Consider the following 7,414-nt stretch of genomic DNA (forward strand, 5'->3'; position numbering starts at 1 on the left):
TCTTAGAATTTTAACTTGCTAAAAACAAAACAAAAAATACACAAGTACTTATACAAATAGTATTCTGATACATGCTATGTATCAATAACAAAATCCTTGTAAAACTTAAAACACAGGTGTTAGTAAATCTGTTGTTGGGAAAATGTGAAAAATATGCTCCAAACACTCTTAAAAAACTGTTTTTCACTTGCATTTTTTTATCAGAAGATCACTTCAGGCATGCAGCATAAATGCAATTACCTAAGTTTATGAGTACCTGGTGATGAATTAAAACTAAAATATTGGTCAATACAAATTTTTGACAATAGTGATCAAAGCCTGTTTTTACTTGTACACTATGTTAATATTTTGTTTGAAAAGTTGAAACATTGTTAAACATTAAATAATGTATAATATTAATAGGGGTACTCAATCACCCTATACAAATTTTTGACAATAGTGATCAGAGTCTGTTTTTACATGTACACTATGTTAATATTTTGTTTGAAAAGTTGAAACATTGTTAAATATTAAATAATGTATAATATTAATAGGGGTACTCAATCATCCTATACTAAACGATATACTTCCGAAAACAGGGTATATTCGGCACATATATATTGATAACTTTATAAAATCATTAAAATATTTTGATAAAAATCAGTCATACTCTTTGCCAAAATCATCTTTAAATTTATGCCACTTAATCAAACATAACATCACTAGCTCAGATACTGAAACAAAACAGTCAGCTCAAATATTTCTTAAATTTCTATTTCTGGAGAGTAGCAAGCATATCACTATACAGCATATAATATTTTACAAGAGCTATCTTTTAAGCAAAGTATCAGATTGAACAAGAAAATAACTTCCAAAAAGAAAATTGACAGTAAAATCCTTTAAAAGACAGTCAAGAAAGGTCTAACGTTGCCCTTCTCTAAGTCCCATCTTGGGGTTCCTAATGAATTTTAAACTGTTAGATATGATTCTCTACTATTTTTTTTATTATAATCATTACTTGTGTATGGAAGCACATTATGCTAATACAACAGGAAACAGCTCAACAACAATTTATAAGCACAATGAAAATTTTTTAAGCATATAAAATACTACATGTTTTTGATAACACATTTGTTTGCCTTTTTCAGGTATGACATACAACAAAGCATACAGGGCTTATATTCAAAATCAATATATAGAAACACAAAATGTGCACAGGTTTTGTAATACAAAAGAATGTTGTCACATGACAATAGTAGAATTTATAACTGCTCTTTGACTTAAGGAAAAGATCAGGGATGGTCAAGTATGGGAGGAACAAAACATAAGTGAATAAACTCAAATTTTATTAATGTTATTAAAACCACCAACTTTAATCACTTCTATCGATTTTAAACAATCTTTCTTTTTTACTTTCAGGTTGGTGTAGGAGAAAAAATTTCATTCCAAAGTAGCTTATGACTTTATGACCTTGGTGTTCTTCGCTTTTGTTTTCAAAGGAACAAGAGGTTTGTCCCATATATTTCTTACCACATTCACATGAGATACTGTATACACCTTTCTTTTTTTCTTTCAATAGAGGTTGTTCCAATTTAGGTAGTAAGACACTCACATTCTGTAAGGGTTTAAATAAGGTTTTTAAACAATAAGTTACTACATAAAGCAGTAGTTTCATTGGCAATTTCTGGCATAAAAAAGAAATGAAACACAGTTATGTTTTTTGTTACCAATTTGAGAAAGACTGGAATTAGTATAAAAGTTTTTATGGTGTTGAAGTTTAACAGAAGCTCTATCTATGATATTAAGGTTCAAACCTCTAGTAATGCTACATTTTTTATGTAGTTCAGTTTAGTTTGTAGATCTTCTTTGAGGGTACAAAATGGTTTACATAGGTAAAGTAGGAAAACGTCTTTTGTGATAAGTAATGAGTGGGTCTTGTGTGCAGCATCATAGGGTTTTATCTATATACTGATGGTCAATTGTTTTCTATTTGTTTCTGATTTGAGAAACCTGCCTTGTCATCAATTTGAACCAGGTCATAAGATACATTGGGATATATTTTTCTCCTACATCATCTCAAAAATAACAATAATAATAATAAGAAAAGACTTCAAAATCATAGAAATTATTAAATCAGACAATTTTTCACTAAACTGTGACAGTGCCCCTAGTAACATCAGCTAAATTTTGCTGAGCTTATTCACTTAGCTTTTGTTCCCATGTGACCAATCCTGACTTTTTCCGTAAGTCATCAACCTGTGGTAAATTTCAATGCTGTCACGTGACAACATTCCTATATATTATAAACCAGCGGTTCCCAACCTGGGGTGCGATATTCAATTCTTGGGGGTGCGAGGATAGGGTCCAGAAAAACAACTTTTTTTTGTTCATTTGTCGTTTTTACTAAATAATTCGGGAGTAGAATATTGATTATGATTTTCAATTAATTCACTATTGTGATTCTTTCTTCCTGTTTTAAATTTTTTTATTAAACATACGCCTACTATTTACATCTCATGATAATTTTTTTATTTTCAAAGATCCATAATGGCGAAGAAAAGAAAGTGGAACAATGATTACTATCGTTTTGGGTTCATATGTACAACTGAGAGAAATGGGACAGAAAGATCTCAGTGTTTTTTATGTTCAGTGATATTTTCTAATGCAAATTTGAAACCTTCCAAACTCAACAAACATTTCAACAGAGTACGTGGTGGTAGAGAAGCACGATGAAGAATCACTGAAGGTGAAGAAGGCATGTTTTGATCATCTAGGAACTCTGCCAAAGTTAGGATATGTACCACCTGAAAAACCTGTTCTTGAAGCATCCTATCAAGTTGCGTATCAGGTGACCAACGCAAAAAACCTTATACCATCGCTGAAGAGTTAGTGAAGCCATGTATTTGGGGAAAGATGCAGAAAGGAAGGTGGAACAAGTATCAATGTCTAACAATGTCATCAGGAACAGAATAATTGGTATGAGCGAGGACATCTTGGAACAGGTGATTACTGATATCAAGCGACTCCTGTAAAAATATCATTGTAATTGGATGAATCTACAGATGTTTCCCATTGTAGCTAACTGATTGCTCTTGTTCGTTATGTCAAGAATGAAGAAGTATTAGAACACATTCTATTTTGTGAACCACTAAAGACCACCACAAAAGGCCAGAACGTGTTCGACCTCATAAAAGAATTTTTCTTAAAATATGGATTGGATATGAACATCATTGGTTCCATATGTACTCCTGCTATGCTAGGAAATTGGTCTGGATTTGCAGCCTTCATGAAACGGGAAATTCCTGTGGTCCGTGTCACACACTGCCTGCTTCATTAGTATGCATTAGCAGCGAAGACTTTACCAAGAAGTCTGCAAGACGTTTTATCAACATGTGTGAAAATTGTTAACGTAATTAGAGGACGTTCACTGAACTATCATTTATTTCAAGCATTTTGTGAAAGCATGGATTCTGAACACATGGCTATCCCGTGGACGTGTCTTGCAGTGTATATTTGAGCTTTGTGAGGAGATCAAGACATTTTTAAAGGATCAAAAGTTTGATCTCTTTTCTTCATTTGATTCCCCAGAGCTTGTGCAAATGCTAGCATACGTGACCGACATAACTACTCACTTAAATGAATTAAATATTTCCCTCCAAGGAAGTAATAAAAATGTGGTTATTGCACATGAAAAATTGGCTTCCTTTAAAGCTAAAATTCCTTTGTGGTTGAGAAATATTGAGAAGGGAAATTTGGCTAGGTTTCCATTGCTGGAAGAAATTGTTGAAGAACATGAGTCACTATTTCCAGAAGTTGCCACAGCAATACGCATTCACCACACACACGGATACATATATATAAATTTTTCTGACTCATAATAATGTGTTTTCTTTTCTGGCAAAATAAGTGTTTTTTTTCTTTTCGAAAATTTGTGTTAATTTAAAATACTCATTAATTAGTACTTAATAATTTGACCTGAAAAAAAATCATTTTTTGCTTTTAACTCTGGGGTGCGGGATAGCATTTCAAAATCTCAAGGGGTGCCAGCAGTGAAAAAGGTTGGGAACCACTGTTATAAACCCTGGTATCTTTTGTCTTTATATATACTGATTTTTTTTTATATAAACCTTGTATGCTTAGTTGTATCTCATACTTGGAGAAGACAAACCAATATTCTGTCACAACGTGTTTTCGACATAAAATTATCATTATTCTTATAAATTGTTGTAGGTTAATTTACTATTATAATATTTAAAATTATTACAATGTTAGGAATAAATAGGTTTTGAAAGATATTAAGTTTTTACATTTCAGAATAACATTATTGTACATTTTTACTATAAATGCCTTAAATCTCTCCTACATAATTACATGCACACCATTATTGGGAACATCAATCACTGTATTTTATTCTTACAAACAAAACACCATTAAAATCCCTATTTAACTTTGATTAAAAATTGCAGAAAGATGTAATATTTTTATTGTCATCTTTAGAAACTTGATAAATTGTGTTAACAATAACAGAAAAAATACTATATTTTTGTTTTGTTAATTCATACTTCAAATAATAACATAGGATATTGAAATCTATGTCAGTCTTGTGGTATTACATGATTTGAATACTCTTCCTAGACAAGACAACAGTAATGCTGATTTAACTGACTACTACTTATGATGTATGAGAGGAAAGCATTAGTTATATACAACTGTAGCAACATGATATTTTGTACATTTACAATACTGTAGTGTACTAAATAAAGTTCAGTTTAGAGTTAAACTTAGAGAAAAATTTACAATTAAAATACGACAGTGAAATCAGTTTGTTGATAAATTTAAACTTGTACTTTCTTTGCCGACTGCTTAAAACAAATTTACAAAATAATACAACTGATTTAAAACAAACTGAAAAGTTTTCTATCAATTTTGTGTTGATCCTATGCTTACGATAAATTTTGTAAGTTGTCTGTGCCATATTTAGAGGAATGTTTTTGGGAGGGACTTTGTAAGCTAATTTTCTACAAAAATATTAATATGAGACTAGGGGGAGAAAAAATTGAAATACTGGGAATTTTGTTTGCAAGATACATAACTTAAACATACAAACTGCTTCTGGTGACATGAATTATTTTTAAACATAAATATAACATGCCAAAAATTTGATGGCTTGTATAGAAATCGTAGATAATGTACAAATTTTGTACATTAGTTGCTGATATAGGACTGTTACTCTTAAGGATGTCCTAGGCCATTCTGTTTTATGTATTTTTAACTATGTTATTTGAATCTCACTATCTAGTTTTATAATTCTGAATAATGTGTTAATTTAAGAATTTCAGCTTTACATTATTCTTTCTGATACACAGGGACATCACTTTGAAATACAACTCTTGTTATAGAATCATAAATAGCCTAATGTAATTTGATTTACTTTTAACAGTTAACTTTATCTTTCCTTCCCTCTAATGGGACAAAAATGTGGTAGAAAAAAATACATGCATGAAAAGTTGCATTTCTGTATCTCAACATATTCTTGGTTTACAAGTCATGAATTTAGATTTTTAAAAGATTCAATTAGAAATAAAAAAAATGATGTACTAAGGATTCACACCAAAAAAACAGATGCACATCATTTTGTACAAACTAATGCATTGAAAGAAGATAATTCTTACTACCAAACTAAGAAGAACTCTAAGTAAACACTAAAAAATGTGAGATGTAATTTCACAAATGTAAACTATAACTATGAAAAAATGAAATATTCTGTATGAATGAATATCTGTTTTACTCTGAAATCACAATATATATAGATACACACACACACATAGTGCCCTCAGAGAAAACACACATTCATGCATACAAAATCCTTTGCTTCTCAAAATAAGCTTATTGTAATTGTTGACAATAAATGTAGCATTTAAATTTACAAAAATTTCTAAACATTTTGATTTGGTAAAATTAATTTACTTAGCAATTTTATTAAGTTACAGTTTAACCTGTGATAATTTGAAAAATGCAATCATAATTCATACTGTTACTTACTAACATTAAAAAGTAATCAGTGTAAATTTATAAACCATCACATAAAATGAAAAACTAACAGTTTCTTAGAAAAACTGCAACAGAAATAATGGTGATAAATCTTTTCAACATCAAAAATTGCTTGAAATCAGCTACATTAATGTAATTTTGATAGTTTTTTTATATTTGCAACAATGAAAAAAAAAGTGTTAAGAAATCTAGGCAATTATTAAAATTTCTAAGCGACATAATTTACAAGTAAGTTTTTTTTAGCATTAAAAAATAGTTGGCATTTCTTACACAACAATTAGACTGCTACTAGATATGTTTCGGCAACTGAACTTTATAAGTAGAAATTTAAGTATATCAAATTACATAAAATTACACTATTTAGGACTCGGCTTCAGAAACAGCACCAAGACTAGGGACCAAAATGAATATTTTTTTTAAATCTGTAAATTGAGTAATTAATGATGAAACAACTATTGACACACATGTATACAAATATAAATTTTTATGGTAATCAGATAAAGATTAAAAAGTATTTATCTTTTAGTAAGTGATATTATAATCTCTAATTGCACTGTTCAATCTAACTTTCAAGCCATCAAGTACATGATCAAAAATGTTTGGTGTAAGATCACAAGGACCTGTAGAAATGCAAGATTTCTTACTTAGTAAACAACAGGGTGATACACACATATGAAAACAAGGTAATGGTTTAAAAATCCATATTGTGCTTACAAGTTGCTGCCTCTTACAATCTGAAAACTGTTTCTTTTTAACTACTGCACCATAGTATGAACAAACTTATTGTAAACATTTGTCATTTCACCCCAAAAATAAAATAATTTCCTATAGTTGTTAAAAGATAATTATTGGTCTCTCTATATATCTCCAAGGAAACAGGATAACCTTTTACTCTAACTGAAATTCTCCTTCTACTTTTTAATTTTATATCAGTATATTAAAAAAAAAATAACACTAATGTACACAAAAAATCAACAATAGAAATAATAAAAATCCCTCCATACTTAGTACCACATTTAAGTCTTATAACAGTGTAATACAATATTTTTTCTCTCTTTAAAACATGATGGACCCCCCTCCCACCATTAAGTCTGTGGATTAACCCTTCATTTATCCTTGAATAACACTTATGTGAAATTTATTTTATATATGTCCCATTCTGCATTTTTACAAACCTAAATCTCTTATTGCTACAAGTTCCTGTGTTCAAGTAAGCATTTCCTCTCATTACCAAGATATAGTTTCTAGCATAAAGGCTGGAGAAAAATCACCGTTAGAAAATGTCAAACATCCACAAAAACAAATATTGTCAGTAGCTATACACACTAAGACACACATTTCTGTATGTGTGTGTATATATATATATATATATATATATATATAT

Source organism: Limulus polyphemus, unplaced genomic scaffold (assembly GCF_000517525.1).
Source record: "Limulus polyphemus unplaced genomic scaffold, Limulus_polyphemus-2.1.2 Scaffold432, whole genome shotgun sequence".
NCBI classification, from domain to species: Eukaryota; Metazoa; Arthropoda; class Merostomata; order Xiphosura; family Limulidae; genus Limulus; species Limulus polyphemus.